The sequence below is a fragment of the Crotalus tigris genome, unplaced genomic scaffold (assembly GCF_016545835.1).
Source record: "Crotalus tigris isolate CLP2741 ecotype Arizona unplaced genomic scaffold, ASM1654583v1 scf7180000024432.2438137, whole genome shotgun sequence".
Taxonomy (NCBI): Eukaryota; Metazoa; Chordata; class Lepidosauria; order Squamata; family Viperidae; genus Crotalus; species Crotalus tigris.
The window spans coordinates 1,578,575-1,600,750 of record NW_024100599.1 but is presented as its reverse complement, the minus strand read 5'-3'; the positions used below and the strand labels follow the sequence as shown (position 1 = coordinate 1,600,750).

The window sequence follows — 22,176 nt, the reverse complement described above, 5'->3', positions numbered from 1 at the left end:
CATAAATGATCATAAGCCTAAAGAATCAAGATGAAGTATTGCTAAAACCAATACACTCCAGGTTGAAATGAGAAGGGAAGCAAGTCAATACATATGGAAGTACTTGAGCTAGAAATCTAAACAATTGTCTAAGGTTAGATTGTGGAAATGTCTATGAAGTAGAGAAAAGTGGGATAAGGTATCATGTTTCAACAAAGAAGGAAAGACACTATGCTTCAGCAAAGACTAGAGATCATGTTTTTATTGCCTGTAATAAAGGAATCCTGAATGTGGGGATTAATTCAAGTAGAATCCTTGGGAGAGACATTTTGGAACGGTGGTTAAGCCACCAGGCTAGAAACCAGGAGACCATGAGTTCTAGTCCTACCATGGGCACAAAGTCAACTGGATAATCTTGGGCCTGTCACTTTCTCTTAGCCCTAGGAAGGAGAAATTGTAAGCCACTTCCAAAATTTTGCCAGGAAAATAATAGGCACTTATCCAGGCGGGTCAAGACTAACTCAAAGGCAATATATTTATCCTCTACATCAGGGGTATCAAACTGCCGGGCCCCGGGCCGCATGCATCACGCTAAAAACCGCGCCTACCCCATTGCCGGCGATGGGAAAGTCACGATACGTCGCAACACATCACATGATGTCGCGAGTTTGACATCCGTGCTCTACATGATAGATTTTCTGTATGGTAGTATAGATTTTTTTTTACAGATATGGAGAATACAGTTCAGGAGATCTAGACTTTTTCTTGAGAAAAAGATTTTGAGGAGCAATCACTTCTATGCAATAGTAACTAACTATATGTCAAGGTTCCAACTGATGAATCCAACAAAGTAAGCATAGCTTAGACGATTCAATCTCTAATGCAAAACTTTATTGAATACATCATTTTGGCACAGATGAACAGAAAATCACCCCTAAATTGCTATATTAAAAGTATAGAAACCTCCCTCCTCTCATTAGTGCAGGTCACATTATTCAATTATGAGTTAGCGATTATTATGAGAGAATATCTTCAGTTCTCAGTAATCAAATCTTGAAAGTCCTTGGTTTTCACGAATGGCCGCTTGATATCAACAGTTCAAATTCCATTCATCATTCCCCTGAAACAGCATAGGCATTTTTCAAGACTTGACACTATATATCCTTATTATAATCACAATACTGGCTAGTATCATTACAAATTTCACTTTAAAAACCTCCCCCTTTACATATTAGGGAAAAGTCTTCTAATTAGACATTTGCAACAGTGTTAACAAAGCACCTAGGGCACACATCACACTTCTCTATCCTAGCTTATCTCACCTGGTTGCTGTTTGACAACTATGCTTTGAGACAGTGCTTTGAATTCCATCACTGAAAACCCCATTACATACCTATTCTTATTTATTATACTTCTCTGTCATCTTCCTACCAGAAATTAGCTAAATGATTGGCATGATGTGTACCTCCCTCCACTTAAAATTAAATTGGGAGTTTCTCAAATGCAAAAGACTGAACAGCTCTTGGTATACAGCCGGTTACAAATAAAATTTCCTTAATACTTATTAATCAAACAATGATGACATTAGGAAACAAAAATATCCTGGCCTACTGTAGCAGACATGGGCTCCATTCCAAAGTATTTTTATACATTTCTGTTAGTGTAACAGGAAACTAGATGAGGTTTCTCAATATTTCTCATGGGAAACATCAATACTTACTATAAGTGACCTAACACAGCCAACACCCAGAGAGGAAATTGCAAATCAAATCTAAATGCTGTGTGACAAACTGGAAATCATCATGATAGATCCAAAAGTAAGCTCTGGATGCTTGACTGCTAAGAGATCGGTATTGCTTTAAAGGTATACTTTATGTCAATCAACGTTAAATTTCTTACCCTCATCTCTACCAAGAAAACATGAAAAGGCCAATTTAAGCCCAACTAATGTCATGTTCAAAGCCTCCCAGTTTGCTCTGTGTCTGGCATTAGACACACAGAGAAAGCTGGTGAACCTCTGAAAAATCTCTAGGTGAGCAGTGGACAAAGGACTGTAATCCAAAATAAAAATGAGAATTAAACATGCGTATGTTGTACAAGTGGAATACAGAACAGATGGAAGTGGTGTGTATTTTGTTCTCAATGTGAAAAAATCTCTACAACTCACCTTGATCTCCTGTGACTATGGGTATTTCTTTGTGGCTTGAGTAAATGTTACTCATTCAGAGCACATATATAATTTATCTTCCTTTCCCCTACAACTTATTTCCTCATGAATGTCTGTTATATATAGACACTCTATAATGTTATGCTCATAACATGGCAGGTTTTTGTACACATTAAAAAATGTACACATTTTGTACACATGAATAATCTGTTGAATCTACTTCTAGGTTTAGAAATTCCATATTCTAAATTCTAGATTTAGTTTTGTATGCTGTTATTGGTTTCTTATTTGTTATTTATTTTCAGCATTTTCTTAACATCTTAACTTGGGGATAGAGAAGTTACAAATCATTTAATTATTGTGAAATATCCTACTTTATAAATTAATACTGATTTGTTTCCTAAAATTACAATCCATCCTATTAGCAAAACAGATTATGGTTTGCTAACTATAGTTTTCCACATACTCCACATAAAAGTTTAAAAGTTTTTACTCAACTCAAAACAGTCGGAAATAGTTTTATTTTTGTAAATATTTTACTGGTTTCAAGAGACATATACAACACAATACATTCTTCCTTTATGTTTCATTATTTTATTAAGCATGCCCCATTAAATCACTTTTCCCAATTCTAACCTCCTCAAAAAACTCACTCATGATTCAAGGTTACTGATATATTCATTTTTGATATATTATTTTTTTCTAGATGTGTTTTGTTTCTCCCTCATTCTTAACTAAAGTCTATTTTCTACTTCAACAAGTACAGCTATTATCATGCTGGGAGAAACCCCAAAGATTTTTTTTATACACCTCCAGGATCCTCCAAAGCATGCTGATTTCTTCATCTTATCTCGCAGTACAGTTTTGCCTACACAGCTGACATAACTCAGCAGCTGAGTTCATTTTAATAGATACAAATGGGGTCTATATTGAAATTTCGCAATATGGAATATTCTCATTCACGATTCCAGCTAGCATAGTTCTATTGTGATGACATTTGAGATTCTCTTCTTTCCACTCTCTTCAGGTTTCCAATATCGCCTCCCAGATACTTAGCACTCTATGAGTAGGCTCCTCCCTCCAAGAGGTTGTAGATGTTTTGTGCTTTTTCAAACTTAGAATTCCTTGAATTCTCCATGGAACCTTTTCGCAAGCCTGTCATGAGATGATTTTATCTGACATAAGGTATGACCTTATGTTTGTTTCACAAAGCACTACTACATAAATTAGTACAACAGGAATATTGATATTTGATATAGAAACGATTGGATCTCCAATCTGATGTATTGCTTTCACCTTGCTTTTTGTGATTCCAGCAAAGGTAGATATTTCTTAATTGCAAGCTACTTAATAAAAGCACAGGCACACATAGACAATACATAAACATATATTAAAAATACTCTAAGCAAAAGGGTCTGTCCATTTAGTTCAGCACACTAGATTTGTCTTAACTGCAATGACAGACTGTGTGCACATTTTATATTGAAAGAATGACATAGAAATACGATCTGCAGTTTCTTTTACTTATGACTTTGGCTCTGTTTTGTAACACAAGACTTTATTGTTCTGTATTTTATATTCTGGATTCTTATATAGATTAATAGTTAATCAATAAAAGCATTATTATTTATTATGTCTGGAAACACATTCCAGGGTATAGTAAAACACAAATAGAAAGCAATTATTTTCACTGCATAATCACTTCTTTAATTTAGAATGATAGCAATTTTGGTATAGTTAACTATTTAAATTGAACAAATTTAATTACTGATTAGCTTGGAGGTGCTAATTTGATCCAGGAAACCACCACTGTTCTACAAAGTACCTGCATTCTTATGAAGGAGCAAGTAATTTGGAATGCTCCTTAACCTCCTTTACAATTTGATTTTCAAATAGAAGCATCAGAAAGAGCACATTTCACCTCTTACTGCATTATCAGAAAGAAAATTTAATCTTGTGAATGTCACTACACTACAGTAATTTCTCATTTGAGAAGGTAAAGTCTAAAGACTGCATCTACCACAGCAAATTGTCATTAATTTTATTAATGGAAACGGTGAAGAAAGATTGTAACTCACTTTCACTGTTAACTAACATCCAGACTCCATTCAACAAAACAGTTTTAATATATAAAGCCTTATATGTCCTGGATTCTGCGTAGCTAAGTTACCTTCTTGCATATACTATACTATCCAGATAAGATCTTTTAAGTAAGTCACTGCTAGCAGTTCCATCTGCCCTACAAATCGCAGACAAACCCTTCTGAAAACAGCATTTGTTACAAGGAAAACTCATACGATACTCTCTCTTCCAAGTTCCAAAATGTATTCTATTCATATACTATTCATATACTACCATACTTGCCTAATTTTCAGTTTTCTTCCATCACCCCACTTAAAAAAGAAAAAACAATCTGTTCTGGAAGAAAACATTTTGAGGAGACTTAAGAGATGGAGAAATCTGCAGATAAAAAAAGTCCAAGCTTAATATTTGTAAAGGTTCTAATATAGTTAACTTTTATATATATATATATTTACCTATAATCTAAGATACAGATTTGGTGTTAAAATTTGTAGTGTAAAAAATGCATTTGTTCTGATTTATCTAGATATTTCTCTGGACATGACTTATGGTAGAATGGAATTAACAAATAGCAGAAATATAGTTAAGGAACATGATTTGAAAGGCACAACAATCAGGTTAATTACATGACTTCTAACTAGGAAAGCCTTCTAACTAGTGTTATTCCCCAGAGATGAGTTACAGCTTAAATATACTAAGTTAGGCTAAAGTTATTAAGCAAAAGATACAATCAACATTTTCAAGGCTGATTTCCAAGTGCATGGTATTGTACTTGGCACCAGAAACAAATGCATATTTTACACTACAAATTTTAACACCAAATCTGTACCTTAGATTGTACATAAATCTAGCTAATCCTGTTGTATCTCCAAGAAATACACATTCACAAGTTTTTCATTTTATACAGGACAAAGACGGTCTGAATGCCCCATAAATGAACAATATAGAATCTTATCTGTAAAAGTTTGGAAAAAAGGCTGATCAGGAAATTTCCAAAATCAATAATTATGTTGACCCTTGGAGTTTTTAGTCAGAGTATAAGCGGGTAAGATATTTATTGCAGAACATTATGGCACACATAAGAACAGTTATTAAGAACAGTTGTTTCTCATATAATGGCAGGTAAAAATCCACTAGTGTGAATTATATCCCTGTTTTTATCATTTATGGAGATATTCCTAGTAACATTTATTCACGGAAGTGACTGAATGACTTATAAGAAAAAGTAAACAGAGTAAGGGATCTCTTTTTTATGATTTTTAACCTGCTTTTCAACAATAAACGAATTCTCTGATGAACATTTTTCCTTGCATATCATGTTCATCTTTGTATACATGCAACACAATCACTGTATTACTTCTTTTTTAGTCAAGTAATGTTACAAAGGAAATAAGAAGAAAGCCCAAGAAGTAAGGGACAAAGGAAGAAAAAGCTCAATCTAGCACAGGCAGTTTTTGCTTAACAACAGCAATTACTAAGTGGCATAGCTGTAAAGCATGACATTGACTGCAACATTTAGCAACATTAGTTCCAGCGCTTCCTGTTACTGTTGTTAAGCAAATTCTTCACTGTCCTTAAGTGTGAAGTGTGTTTGCTATTTGCGACCTCTGTCTGGCTTCCCCATTGACTTTGCCTTTGTGAAGCCAGCAGTGAAGGTCACAAATGGCAATCGTGACCATGGGATACTGTGATTGTAATATGTACAAGGATGAGTTATCAGTACTCAATCAGTGTTATTGTTAAGTCTGAATGGTCACTGGAAGAGTGATTATTAAGCAAAGTGTATATGAAGATTCATTACTCCATTCCGTATCTCTCTCTATACCAGTGTTTCTCAACCTTGACAATTTTAAGGCATGTGGACTTCAACTCCCAGAATTCCACAGCCAACATAGTTGAAGTCCACATGCCTTAAAATTGTCAAGGTTGAGAAACACTGCTCTATACCTTTCTAGCTTTACACAATTTCCTTGGGCCTATCATATATATAGTATCACTTTATACATTGCCATTCATTCTCTCTCTTTTTCAACATATCAACTTAAATTCAACCACAACATTCTTGGTCTTTGTCTTCTTTCCCACTCACCCCTTCCTTGATTTATTTTGTAATTTAGTCCTCTTTTTTTTCCTCTTTGATGGAATAAACCACCTTAAAATGTTTGTTCGGTGTCTTCTCAATTTTGTCTCTAATTCAGTTCAATTCATTCAGCACTCATTCATTCTTGACTGTATTTCTTTGTGTTTTACCATATGCATTCTTAACACATCTTTCCTACTTTTTTTCAATAAACATCCATCCCTCACTACTGACTAGCTATAACCCTTTATGGTTGTAACATTTGAAAATCCAAATGGAATGGGACGAGATTATTTATGAGACCCAGAGTAGATAATAATCGATGATTTTTTTAAAAAAAATAAAAAAAATCAGATTTTTTTTATTTAAATTGGATTTTTTTTATTTTATCAAATTTATTTTAATAAAATGCTTTTGAAGTAAAAAAAACTACAAAATATAGTTTTCTATTTAAGATACATTAACAATTTAGTTTATTCAGCATGAAATGGAGCTTAATTATGTAGCATGAGGTATATTCTGCAATATTTACATTTTTGGTAAACTCATTCAGTGAATCCAAGCTCTGCAAGCTGAGATAGCATGCACTGCATTGATGCATTCACACAATTTCACAGTAACCATGAGATAAATCATAAAACAAAGTTCAGAAATATTCCTTTATCCCATTGTTTTGCAAATCTATGTACACTACAAACTGTATGATTGTTTGAAGAGAAATGCATCTGTACCAGGCTAAAAGAATTTGAGTAGTGATTAACCTATTAACCTAAAATCAGTTCTGATATCGCTGTTTTACTAACCTGACAGCTTATTATTCTAAATAGGAAACCTTCATTTTGTTTGCAAATAATAATATTAAAGATTCTAACTACCAGCAAGAATGAGTCCTTACATATAAATCCTTGTGGTTAATTAAATCCTTGTGGTTCTTGCTTCTATGGTTTGTCTGTAATGTAGGCTTGACAATACAGAAATTATAACATAACTGTTTTTTTTTCATTCTAAACAATTTCCACATCTTATTTTCTTTTCTTTTTTGTCTATTTTTCACCAAGAGCCGTACCTTACTCTATCAAATAATGGTATGTCCTATAATTGTGTTGTTTCATTCACTGATGCTTCAATCGTGAAACTGAAATAGTTATATAAAGAAAGATTCAAAGAATGTGTAGAATACATTAGATAAAATATGTTATACTTACTTAAATAATAATAGCACCATTATGGCTGCAGGAAGGCTGTCACGAGTAAAACTCTCTTGTAGTTTACCACCACTTGTTCTCAATGGCATGTGTAAAAGCAGCATCACAGCCCTTCTGAAAGAGAAGATCTTCCTTCAAATAGTTGGGGTCCTAAATACTAGTGTCCTAAGTCATTTAGAGTATTGAAAGCAACATGCAGCAACTTGACTTGCACATGGTAATGAACTGTTAGTGCATTTATCAAATATGTAGTGACCACAGAATTCTAGCAATTTGGCTCAGCCAAATTTGTAACAGCAGTATTCTCCATTAAGTTTACAAGTCATTCCCTAAAATATCATTCAGACGGTCCTTTCATGGATTAGTGAGCTTCCTACTAATAATTCAACATTTAATGTCCATGACTTTATCCTCAACTTGCCTCTGATTATACACTTGGCCTTGGGAGAAAAGAAGAAAGGGAAAGGAAGAGGAAGAAGAGCACTAAAAGGCCAGGGGTAGGCAACCTTGGCTCTTTTATGACTCGTGGACTTCAACTTCCAGACTTCCTGAGCCAGCCATGCTGGCTCAGGAATTCTGGGAGTTGACGTCCACGAGTCATAAAAGAGCCAAGGTTGCCTACCCCTGGCCTATCCTATAGTAACCTTGGTAACAATTATTTCCTTCCTGTGACAGCCACTGGGATATCAAAGAATTCTCTGTTCTTGCCGTAAATTTGCCTAGGATTCTGTTCTTTCTTCAAACCACTTATTTTGACAAATGTTTATTGAAACTAAGTAAATGGTGTTAGACTGAACTTTTCCAAACAAGGGCTAAAGTGTTGAAAGCAATGAAAATTGTCTGTAAGTCTAACATTTTTCCCAAAACTGACTGATCTGCTATGCAATCAGCCTGTAATTTCATGTTTTGCAAAATTAGGCCAACGCAACATCTTCGTTTAAGCATCTGAATCTTTGAATATGCTAAACACTGAATTAATTGCATCACAAACGTAAGCTAAGAACACTGCAAATTATAATGTGGGTAGTCTTCTATTTATGACCGTTTCATTTAGCAACCATTTGAAGGAGCTGAAAAAAGTGAATTACTACCAGACCTCACACTTAAAACTATCGCAGCATCCCCATGATCAAAATTCAGGTACTGGGCAACCAGCATATATTTACAATGACTGCAAGATTCCTGTGTCTGTTTGCAACTTTCCCAGATGGCTTCCAAAAAGCAAAGTCAATGGAGGAAGCTGGTTCACTTAACAATCATGCAATTCACTTAACCATCACAGTGATTTCGATCAGCAGCCACATCAAGAGGTAATAAAATCAGGTGCAACTAAGGACTGCTTTGTTTAATGAACACCCAGTCCCAACTGTAGTCATAAGTCAAGGACTGGTCCCAATGATTTGATTCTGTTTTTTATTTAAATATCAATTTTGACAGTCTGATCAATTATAAACTAGAATTTAGAAACTATAGGCATATTAATTCTTGTATGTGTGTGTTTGTGTATGTGTGTTTAAGAATCACACTTGATGACTCACAAAGAATCAGTTCAATATCATTAAGAACGTTACATTTTAGCCATAAAGATATGCATTCCTAAAAAAAGATTTATTTACTAAGACTGAAAGTTAATACCTTAAAGAACATATTCATTCTAACATAAGCACAACCAGTTAATGATCTAATCCAAAAAGCCTTCTGAAACTCCAGATTCCTACTCACAAAGTGAGAGAAACTTTGAACACTTTGCAAGTCTGTACACCAAACATATTTGCAGAGATAAAGGGAAATTACGAAAAGACACAACTGGCAATATTTCGGGCAAATCTCTAACTGATCTATATCAGCTATAATTTGCAAGATACATACCTAACCCACTTCCCCCTTTTAGAGGGTCTCTCTTTGAATGCATCTGGAGGAGACTTTTTATCTGGCAGTTACTAGGAAGATCCTATAATGACACATTAATTCAGGGTCCCAAGTATAGCTGTTACATAACATTTCTCTCAAGCATAACCAGTGGCCTCAAACAATGTTCTTTGTTTCCTTTCTTTTTCTTCTCTCTTTTTTTTTCAGTGAAATGATCAAAACTTGGGGTGGGGGACAGCACATCCTGCGTAAAACCGCATCCTGAACAAGCATCACCACGATTCATTGTAAATAAATATTCTCTCCTTGCAGCACTTCCGTCAACTGTCATTGCCCTGGCTCCAATCACCTTTCAAGTCCAAACAGGATAGCAGAGAAAAGCGAGTGAGATGGCAGATATGAGGTTTAATTTGCTTTTTCCTGCAGTTTTCTTTGGCGGTGTGCTTCAATTCTTTGGGACTGCCAGCTGCCTGGAATCACTCCTGGACCCATTTTTTTCCTGTTAACCTTCATAATTGTATTATGATGGGCAATCCCACAAACTGTGCTACGAAAGCTGTAAAAGACCTTCTTCCTCCTTTCCTCCCTCTTCCTCTCTTAGATAAGCAACTAGATTTAAAAAACTATTGTCGCTTGCAGACAGAGATGCCAAACTGCAAACTGCTGGAGAGGTTTGGCCACCTATCACTCCACATTTAAGATAATACCCTGCAGTGTTAAAAATAGAAAAGAAACATTAAGGTGAAAAGGGGAAAAAAGATGATTAAAGTCTAAAATGAGAATTTTAGGCAGATCAAAGATACCACATCGATAGTGCTATGCTGGAAACAAGTTATTACTAGACAAAGGGAGGCTTCTCTGGGCTTACAGAAAGTATCGTGGGTCTTTACATACTGTACTTATCCAAATAAATAGTGAAAGTTGTGCATTGAAAGCTATGACATGTGTGTAACAACAAGAGGAAAAAACAGACAGTATGTTGAAAGCAGGATGTTTGTTGTAGGTGTAACTTCTCATAAACATAATTCATGCAGGATGTTATAGCACAGTCGAGTCCCTGCCCTGGGGTGGTGAGAAACAGCCTTGGCAGACATATCCTAAAAGAGGGTGGGGTGGGTGGGGCACACTCTGATGCACAGAGTCCCCTCCCGACAGCTATATCCAAGCACAAAAAGGAGCAATTTAATTAATAAAAAGAAAATGATGCATTGCACATGGGAACTTATTATGAATAAGCTTAGATGTCTTCAAGGCTTCTGTGAAATCATGTTCTCACAATTTGCTCTAAAGATATGACTTGATATCCTGGCAGCTACATCTTCTAAAAATGGCTCATTTTCTATGAGACTGGTTTGAAAAAGTGTGATCTAAAGCTAGTGGGTTTTTTGTTTTGTTTTTTTGCTTTTGTCTCTTGGGAAAATAATAGTGGAAGTTCCTAACAATTACAATCAGCAGATTTTCTGTTGAATCTCTCTCCCTTGATTTTAATCATTCAGCAAATCCTGTACAAGCAACTTTAAATCACTATGATATCTTCATCCTGGTAATCATTATTGGTGTAATAAAAACATTAGAAAAAGCAAAGGGGTTGCTTTCATATACTCTTTCAATATTCATTCTCTCTCTCTCTCTCTCTCTCTCTCTCTCTCTCTCTCTCTCTCTCACACACACACACACACACACACACACATACACACACACACACACTAACATCTTGGATTCAATCTCCCATATGCAAGGCACTTTGCTCCACTATCACAGAAGTGGTGGCTTATACCAAGCATTAGAGAATTTTCTCAGTACTACTGCAATAGTTCAGAATTTAAGATGTGTAGCGGTAAATAAAAATTGTCTCAGTTTGTAAAACAAGCTGCAACCATAGTTTATCACATAGCAATAACGAAGTACAATGATTTAAAGCAATTTCTCATAAGCCTGTTGCTCTCCCTAATGTGTTAATCTTCAATTCCTATAAACTTCAGCCAACACAGGCAAGGGCAAACTTGGAGACTTTAGAAACTGAAGCCCAACACATCTTGAATACATTGTGTTGTAGTGAGTTCTTGTACAAAGTTGTCATACAAGGAAATTAGAATATAACAGATGGCTGAGCTCATTCCATAACATTACATTTATTTATTTGTTAATTTGATTTACATAGTTGCTCATTTCACATTGATGACTCTGGGCAGCTCAAATAATTAAAATAACACACACACAGCCAAGCAATAGTAAACAAGACTGCTTATTTCCTCTTGGATCATCCACTGTATTCCACTCTCTATTTTTCCAGTACAGAGTTAAACTATTAGTTCAATAGATATGCCAGCAATAGCAATAACACTTAGACTTATATACTGCTTTATAGTGCTTTACAACTCTCTAAGCAGTTTACAGAGTCAGCCTATGGCCCCCAAAATTTGGGTTCTCATTTTACTGATCTCTGAAGGATGGAAGGCAGAGTCAACCTTGAGCCAATCAGGATCAAATTCCTGGCAGAGGGCAGAGTTAGCCTGCACTACTGCACTACTGCATTCTAACCATTATTCCACCATGGCTCATGGACAGATTAGGCCTTGACTATAAAAGTTTGGAGGATCATTAGATATCAAAGAAATATATAAAATTCTAATCCTTTGCTTCTATCCAGTAGTCCTCCGGATTTTACAGTCAAGATATGTTATATAATTTTTAAAAAACCATAGAGTAAGGATGTGATACTGCAAGTTAAGAAAAGGCTTGCTACACATATGCTAGGAAAAGTTGACTGTTTTCTCCCAATAAACTGTGATTCAAGAATTTCAAGGCCATCTATACATTAATGGTTTATCTTAAAATATAGATTTCCTTAGGCTGAGCAATCATCGAGCATGATGGATGCTGGTGAAGGAAGGAAGAACAATCAAGCAGACATTTGTTTGTTTTAAACTTTGCAGACATCCAACTTCCTTCAAGCATGAGGATATCACAATCTAGTTTCTCACAAATTTTGTTATGTCTTCAGAACTTGTTACCTTTATTAATAGTTGCCCTGAAGTGGATAGTGGATGAAAGCTTACTTTATCCTGAACTAGTTCTATAGCTAGCAAATAACTAAAAAAGATATTAATATGTTCATATTAATGAAAAAGTCATATAAAGCTAAAAGGTTGGGAAGCTCATGTACACTCCCAAGCCCAGTGTAAGAGTTTTGCAATTCTACACTTCCCATTAAGCATTTACAAAGCTGTGGTCATAGTTAAAGATCTTTGAAAACCAATCTGATAAGGATGTAATAAATTAAGAAACACAGTCTACCTGGGGTTGGGGAGGTCACCGCTCACCAAATCCTTTTTGACTTTGTATTTTAATTATTTGATGAAAATACCTGTCCATAGGTTTAAACTACAAAACTACAAAAGACCACTGATCAATAAAGGTATTTTTCAGCAAAGTAACAAAAAGATGTATGTGCTCAGAGCAGTTTGCAACATTTTGGCAGAACATCAATTCCTAAGAAATTCAGTTTCTCTTCTCCTCTGTCATTTTCCCTTCTTCTTTACTTATTTTCTCACAAGGGCAACTGAAAAAAGAAGATTTATCAACATCAGAAATAACTGATATGCAATACCCCTCATGTGGCTATACTTGAATCTTCCTTAACTTATTAGAAATGTTTTATGAAGTAGGAAGTAATAAAAGAGAAAAAAAAATGGCATAGCATGAAATAAAAATGACAACAAAAGGAAGCAATTTCTGGAAGCTGTGGCCCAACAAATCTTGATTGCAAAAAACTGAATAAATAGCAGATGGCAGCAAAGAGGGCAATTTTTTTGCCATCTAGTGGTTCTGCAAATTTTTGCAGCCCACAGCTGTTAGAAATAATGAGAAAACCTTTTTTGCATTAAAATGATGGCCTAGTCCAGGGCTTTCCAACTGGTAGTACTCATAGATACTTTAGCACCTGGCAGGTGGTATGCGACCCCCTAGCCAAGTATAGCGGGGGGGGGGGGGGAGATCGAGCTAAAGCGGCAGCACACAGGCCTGGAGGAGATCAGCTGGAGCTGCAGGGCTCGGCAGAAGCCTCAGGATCTGTGTGTGCGGCTGCATGCTGATTGGAGCTTCTGGAGCATCCGGAAGAGAAAAGGAGGAGGAGGGCAGAGAGAGGAGAAGCTATAACAGGAGCAAGTTTTGGCAGGAGATGGAGAGAAAAAAAACATATGGAGAAAGAGAGAAAAGAGAAGAGGCTTTTGTTAGTGAAGCGGTGAGGAGAGAGCGAGCGAGAGGCTTTTGCGAGCAAAGTGTGAGTGGGTGAAAGAGAGAGAGAGAGAGAGAGAGAGAGAGAGAGCAAAGTGTGTGTGTGTGAGAGAGAGAGGCTTTTGGGAGCAAAGTGTAAGTGAGTAAAAGCAAGAGAGAGGGGGGGCTTTTGCAAACAAAGTTAGTGAGTGAAAGAGCGAGAGTGAGCGAGAGGCTTTTGCGAGCAAAATGTGAGTGAAAGAGTGAGAGAGAGCGAGGGGCTTTTGCGAGCAAAGGATGAGAGAAAAAGGGAAAAGTGAGGGGGAGAAGGGAAAAATAAAAGAAAAGGCATTGATTTCTGATTTCCTCTGTTGCAGTAGAAGGAAGCATTAACATTGAACCTCAATGTTTTACTTTTCCATATTATAAACTAGCCATTTCTATAACAAGAAATGAATCTAACCAGTAAAGCCCAAACCCCCTTTTTTTTAAGTCATCAAGTTTCTGACACTTTGCTAAGCACTGGTGGTACTCGAATATTGTCAAGTCCTAAAAGTAGTACAATCTGTGAAAAGGTTGAAAAGCCCTGGCCTAGTCTACCAAATATGCCGATAATTATCATATGCTTTACCAAGGCACTGTGCACACCAGAAAAACACAATAGCTGCAACATTCAATTCAATAAAAATAAATTCTTAATTGAACAATCAATGACAAATGCTAACACTAAGACAAACTAAGTATAACAACCATACAATGTGTTCTATATGACAAAGCAAATATAAATCCATAATAAAATAAAATAGGTATCAACCCAGGATCTATCAATAAAGGTAGAGTAGATAATTTGGCCCTGCATTAACCCACTAATTTGAAATAAAACTTCCTTAAATCCCAACTTTCATAAGAGATGAAGCTAAATCCAGCTTTCTCAACTGGAAATGAATATGCATAGTTTAATATTATTGTTAATGGGTGATCATGACTGGAAAAGAAATTACTATAAACTGTTAAGTAATGGTTCTCAGACGTAACAAACCAAGTTCAGAAATCAGCTTGAACAGATTTAAAGCCACTTGAGAAATTTTACTCATACAGTGCTTATATAGTAAACGTAAAGTCCCAGTGGTTTTGGAAATGACTTTTTATACTCTGAATTAATTCATCTGAAATTTTTATTTTAACCAAGCAGATGTTTCCACTGGGTTAAATTATAGCTACATTATACTTTCTGGTGAAGATTATTTTTCCCAAAGTGTTACATTTCTTACATGATGCAGAACTTCAGATGTGCATACTGCCTCATGATCTTCAGAGCTCTTATCCAGAAACCATTCAAACACATCCTCTCAAAAACCCAGACCTAACTTTTCACTGCACTTAGTCCAACAGCACTGAACATTTTCAATAACACAATTGGGTTGAAGAGCATAACAAAACTATGTTATGCTCTAATAACACAGCTATCATTTATAATTCCATTTACTATTGTTCAGGCTAGCCTTACCTCCAGATATCTTGAGACTGCTTTGTGTAGAGAATGTAGATGTTCCTAACCATCATCCTAATAAGAACCAGCGGTTCCGGTATATGTTCAACTCTCTCTTAAATAAAAGGAATTTGCACAGACATATCTCATTTGCTATTCTATTATATATATTTGGAGACATTAAATAATGTTCTTATTACCATCTCAGAAGAGATGTAGCTTGGAATTTGGGATAGATATTTTATACAATCATGCATTTACAACTGAATTAATAGTGAATAGTGATTAGAATGATAACCTAACCAGAGCTGATTTATTGATTATTGATTACTGACAATAGTACACATTTATGTCAACTTTTAGATAGTGATTTTTCTCACAAAACGTTTTACTTTCATTAAAAAATGCTACTTCAAGTACTACACTAACAGATATTGAATATTTTATCCCTTCCCATTATTTGACTGGAGAAGCTATCATGAGAAATATATTGTATTCCCAAAACACATCGCTAGGATAAGTGTACCAAGAACATGGGACAGTGAAGGTAAATCTATGACATGCTAGCATTCACAAACCCGATAATTATTTTTGAAAGCATACCCCATTCGGTGTTATTTTTGGAGGTTGCAAAACCTAGGCAGGAATAGGGTGTGCTTTTGCACAGCCTCAGGAAGTCACACGGCCTTGAGACAATCTAAAAATTGCATGAGAATGGGTCATACTTTCAAACAATTTTTGGAGGCTACAGAGACTGCCGAAGAGCATTCTCTGAAGCCATTTCAAGAATGAAGGCCTTGTGTGACCTGGAGCAGCCTTAGGTGGGCCACTGGGGTCCATCAACAAAAAGAGAACACCACCCGAAGGTAAATGGCACACAACAGATCATGGGAGTGCTAGGCTGTAGAAACAATTGTGCCATTCCCAAGGCTCAAGGTGGTCTTTTTGGAAGCAGTAGCACAAGGGATGAAATCAAGGCCCAGCCTCAGCTCTGCCACTGAGTGCTGCAATCAGGATGATCTAGGAGATGGGTGGAGATAGAAAATTGCTTATCTTTGGTTTGGGGGAGGGGTAGTGACACACTAGCAGAGTGGAATTTGGATTTTCCGAAGTTTTGATATGCCAAGTCAAGAAGGTTCACCATCCCTAACCTAGAATATGTGCACTAAGGACCGATTATCCATTTCTGTTCAGCCACAAAGGCACACCCAACATCGCTAGAAGCAACTGGATACTTTGTCTAGACCAGGGGTAGACAACCTTGGCTCTTTTATGACTTATGAACTTCAACTCCCAGAATTCCTGAGCCAGCACGGCTGGCTCAGCAATTCTGGGAGTTGAAGTCCACAAGTCATAAAAGAGCCAAGGTTGCCTACCCCTGGTCTAGAACAATGGTGAATTTCTTCTTGCTGGAGGTTTTCATATTAGCAATGGAAAGCATATGTTAAAGATATTAAATGGATTCCCAGTTAAGAAGGGAACTTGGATTAAAATGTCATTTCCAGCCCATATATATCTTATGATATTTAATAGATAATGTCTAAATTGGAAATAAAAATAAGACCCAAACAAGTAAATAATAAAGTATAATGAAACACAACAGAAAAAAGCAGTTATTCAAATATATTAAAGTTTTATAAAACCTCACAGAGTTCCCAGTCATAAAGAAAATATTTTTCTCCCTGTATTGTTTCTCCCTGTATTCACAAACCAACTGTACATTTTTCAACTGTACATTTTCACAATGATAATTAAACCCATGTAGTGAGTAATCCATCTTTTTCAATCACAAAGAACTACTACAAATAAATAAAAGCTAAATATATTCACACTTCATCACACAAAATATAGCATGGCAATCTATGTTATTAACTTTAAAGACAATAAATGTTAGTTGTGCTATATGTTAAATGAAGACATAATTTAATTGTTTTCATGTTTGCTACTTCTATGAGGAAGAAAGAATACACTGAGTCCGTGTCTTAAAGCAACAGAGTAATTGCACATATCACAATTATAAGCTAAATGTGTCTTAAAGAATGAAATAAAACATGAAAGATAGATAGATCTGCACAATCTGTTAATTTTATATGCTTTAATCAAGTACATTTTATAGTTATACTTCTTACTATTACAGGACACCTTCTCGTATTCACTCACATACACATCTGCACCACAATCTTTTGCATGATAGATAGTTCTTCAACTACAACCACAATTGAGCTCAAAATTTCCAGTGCTAAACAAGACAGATGTTAAGTGAGTTTTGCTTGATTTTACAACCCTTCTTGCACAGTTGACAAATAAATTACTGCAGTTGCTAAGTTAGTAACACATTTGTAAAGTGAATCCCGCTTCTCTACTGACTTTGTTTATCAGAAGGTTGCAAAAGAGGAATGCATGACATAAATACATGGCACATAACTATGAGGCTGCTGCAACAGTTGTGTGAAAAACAGTCATAATTCACTTTTTTCATTGCCATTGTAACTTCGAATGTTCACTAAAGGAATACTATAAGTTGAGGACTACCTGTACGATGTTTATTGCAAGAAGATGGAGCTATCTCTGATATTAAACAAATGTGGAACATTAGTTATGCTTTGCAGGTTTATCTCTAATTATGTCTGCATTACTGAGCTACGAAATAAGACACTATATTATGGTATGTAAAGGCATATTCAGCTCTTTTCTTTTTTTCCTTAATGTAATACTTTTTACTGTCTGACAAACGTATACTTTGTGGGTTTTTTTAAAAAAACAATGAGAAATTATATTCGAATAGAGCTCTCAAAATATTATCGATAACACTTTTTTTTCCTAAATGTGGAATCTTAAAAGAATGCTCACGGGGGAAAAAAATACTGTGTGAATTATAGTGTTGGCTATCAAACAATTGTCCAAAGTACTTCTCTCCCTTTCCCCCTTTGCACAAGCTAATATGCAGTAAAGCAACTATTATTATCTATCTAGCCTCATTTTCAAGTTAGGGATACTTCTATTTCATGTCCCATGACACTTTTTCAAAGAATATATTGGAAATCCTCACATGAATAAAACTTTATGGCATTTAGTCTTCCAGTGACATTCCTGGCCGTTCAGTTCTGCAATTCAATCAAAACCAAATCTCAAAATCCTCTTGTCACCAAGCACTGCTTTCATATGCTCGAGTCTGGCGTGAGGATAACTGCATCCACTCTTTCCCCCAAGCAATGCTTATATTGTTTTATTACAGTTCAATGAGCGAAGTTCAAAATTGCATATTGCTGCTTGGAACTGTGGGTTGTCTGTATTACGCATGGACACAACTATTGCCCACCAGGCTTAAAATCACTCGCTGACTGCTCTGGAAAGGAAAAGTGTGAGCATTTATGGTATGGGAGAACATCCTGCCTCCCAGATCTAAAGAGGATGAGGTTAACAGATCAGTCCCCTTATAAAAGGATTGTGAAAGTTCTATGAAACGCAACTCAGATGTGTTCAGTGTTAAGCATGTGGCCACCGGATACAAAACGAAACAAAACACACACTTTATAGTCTTCGAAAACCTTGCAAGGAAAAGATAAAAGACTGGCATTTTTGAAAAAACAAGAATCTCATGGAATTTTTATATCTGTTTAAATAAAAAAGTTCCATTTAAGCAGAAGCTTTTTTTTTTTTTTACAAAAAATCTAATTCCCTCCTTATAATCTTTTCCTGAAACAAAAGGATTAAACACAAAGCTAATTAAATACAATTTAATCAGATGAATAATGGGTAATTCAAAATCCAGCAGTTTAAAACTCTTACCCAGCACTAGGTAGTAGGTAAAAGAGATAACATCAATAGGGAAAGTATTTTTATCTGACACTTATAGGGGTCTTGAATTAAAGAATGTGTCAAGAGGTTCCCCCTCCCTATGCTAAAATCACAACTGTGAGAAAGCAATATACATCAGCATCAGGGAAATGGGTTAATAACTGGTTACATTAAATAGGAATATGTTTTATAAGTATTAGATACTCTACGCAAAGCTAACACACATGCATATGTACACATATACTTCAGCAAAGTAGACTAAGCATTCAAACATAAATGCTATGGAAAACTTCTGATTCGAAGAGGAAAAAGTTCAAAAGGTGCTCTTAAACGCAATGTATATTTCCCTTGGATCACACGGCAGCTTGATCCTGGGAAAATGTAGCTATTTAAGCAAGTTTCACAGAGGGCTGCATGAGTTCCCACCTTTATCTCTGGATGTCCCTTTAAATCCAAAACTCTGCACAATATAAGCTGCTAAATTCCCCTAGCAAGAACTAGTGTGCACATGGATGCTGACGTTTAAATTCAATGCCACTAGGCAAAGTTGATGCTCCTTAAACTATCACTACCCCAGGCTTTGGCAGCACATCTGACCTTTTCTATGAACAAACATATACTAAATGACAGCAGGCCAGGTAAAAGCAAGTAAACAAAATAGCCCTTGACTTCCCTAGAGGGGGTAGAAATTCCAAAGTCCTACATAATGCATATTTTTTTTCCAAATCGCCCTCACCCCTTCAGCAACTCCCTTGCTAATTGGGTCAAATCTGCCATATAAACTTTCTGTGTCCCAAATTCCAAGTCCTTCTGTCATCCTCACAGCCAGAAAAGTGAACACAGATGGATTCTTCTGCCTTCTAGCAACCACCATCTGGAAATATTAACTGGGATTGGAACAACAGACTAGTTGGCTGACTCAGACAAAATGCCTATCTAAACTAGCATTCTATGTTCATACATATTAACTATGGGAAGCTGATAAGCAAGTGATGGCTGAAATCAACAATGATGGCTGAAATCAACAATCAAGACCATCCTAGTCGCTGCATTTCTACAATTCCCTTTTAAAGCTATCCAGTTATGCACATATCTGCATTCCATGGAAATAAACTGCATAGTTCCAATATACCTTGTGTGATTTTTTTTCCCATTAATTCTGAATCTCTGAACATTCATCTTTATTAGGTTTTTCCTAATATTACAAGAAAGGATAAAAAACATTTTCACATCTATCTACTTCTACATCATTTTGAATTCTTGATTTGTGTCTTTCTGCGTACTTTCAAAACTTGCTTCAAATCCTTTTAGATTTCTAGTTGTCTTTTTTGTGCATTTAATGACTCACAAATTGTTATTTACCACAGTTCTCTTTAGGTGTTGATCTAAACCCATGGAGAGCTTGAGACTGGATAGAGAGCAGGGCTGTGCATGCTCTTCCACTAAGTTTCTGGCATATAGCCAATAGGTCTGAAAGCGAGCTGTACTCACATCTGTTTAAGCATAAATTCAGTTTTCTGTGCAGTATGAGATCCTAATAAATTCCAGATTATGCAGAGAACAGTAATTGCGCACAGTACAAGCAATTGCATGCACAACTGCCCATCAGATTTCCCAGTTGAATGCTTAAGAGATTGTGAAGAAAAAGATGTCCATTTTCTATCTTTTTTTGAAGCTTCCATACATCCATCAGACTGCGTGAAGTGAGTTTAGAAAGCCAGTTCCAAGTTAAAAGTGCCAGTGCTCTATATACTCTAAAGTCTAAAGCATGTATAGGCGATCATTTTTGAACTAAGAGCTGCAGTCTTCATTTGAGTAATGTACCAGAAGGGACACTGCAACAGCTGAATAGGATGCAGGACTAAGAAGTAGGTGGAACCAGGACAAATCCCAAATTTGATTGAAATTTAATTTTAATTTGAATAAAGCTGAATTAATTGATTGTATCTAATATAATTACCCATCAATTATTTAATAATTTTCCTCTTCTGTCACATTAAAATTGCCAATCAGTAATAAATGGAAAAGTTTTGGTAAAGAGGTGAGGAGGGAAACCATGCAGCTATAGACTAAACTAGACTAGACTAGAATAGACTAGAATAGAATAGAATGGAGCAGAGCAGAACAGAGCAGAGCAGAAACTTTATTGGCACTTTAAATGTACACTAATCAGCACACATTAAAATGAAATTTCATTGCATTCAGCTTTCAAAAAAATATTTTGCATATATCCACATATACACACATATGACAGAGAAACATTAGTCTAGTTTGTGTGTGTGTGTGGCAAAATAATATATATATAATAAAATCAAGAGACTATTTAGACTGCTGCATTCTCAATTCTTAACAACTACTTTATTGCTCATTTCAAAGTGCTTTCTCAAAAAATTTTAGGCATATCTTGCATATGTCCAGTGTGTTGCCACTTATACAGATAGTCCTTGACTTCCAACAATTCATTTTCTGACCATTCAAAGTTACAACGGCACTGAATAAAGTGACTCATGACCAATTTTCACAGTTACAAATTTTGCAGCATCCCCATGGTCATGTGATCAAAATTCAAATTCCTGTAACTGGTTCATATTTATAATGGTTGCTGTGTCCTGGGGTCATGTGATCCCTTTTTGCAATCTTCTGACAAGCCAAGTCAATGGGGAAGCCAGATTCACTTAACAACTGGGTTACTAACCAAGTAACTTCAGTGATTCAGTTAACAATTGTTACAAGAAATATTGTAAAATCGGGCAAAACTCATTTAACAAATGTCTCACTTAACAACAGAAATGTGGGGCTCAATTGTGGTCGTAACCTGAGGACTACTTGTATAGGATGAATCTGAATGAGTCCTCACTTCTGACTTTCTTGTTTCCTTTGGCCAGTGCTAGATTTTATACCCTGGACTCCTTGGAATAAGGACCTCTTTTAATGTTGAGACCATATAAAGTTTCAGGTGCAATGATGTCACTATAAGAATAAAAGTGAATTGTCTTAGTTAAGTAAACTAAGTAAAGAATAAAAATAATGTCAACCTTTCAAAGATGATAAAAGGGTTTTTTGTTAAAAATATTCATTTTCTTGCTGACCAGATTTGTAAACAGCAGCTTAAGGAAAGGAAAGATCACAAGGTTTTCTAGCAATCTCATTTGAACCAAAAGAACGTGCTGTGGTTAGACGACGGATTGGGACACCAGAGATTTGTTCAATTTCTAGCCACAGACAGATTATCTCACAATGACACGTCACAATTCTCCTAAGTGTATGATGGGCACAAGTGTTCCAAGTCCAC

General features: G+C 35.8%; 1 protein-coding gene across 6 annotated transcripts in view; it reads right to left on the bottom strand.

The window, feature by feature from the left end:
- FOXP1 (forkhead box P1) overlaps positions 1 to 22,176 on the bottom strand; it is a 666,111-nt gene that overhangs the window by 486,906 nt on the left and 157,029 nt on the right. Inside the window, exon 1 of one of the 6 annotated variants that reach the window (XM_039330817.1) lies at positions 7,514 to 7,627. The exons of the other annotated variants lie outside the window; for them this stretch is intronic. The gene's annotated coding sequence lies outside the window, so the exon portion shown is untranslated. Of the gene's footprint in view, positions 1 to 7,513; positions 7,628 to 22,176 lie in introns of those variants that run through there. 6 annotated transcript variants of the gene reach the window in all.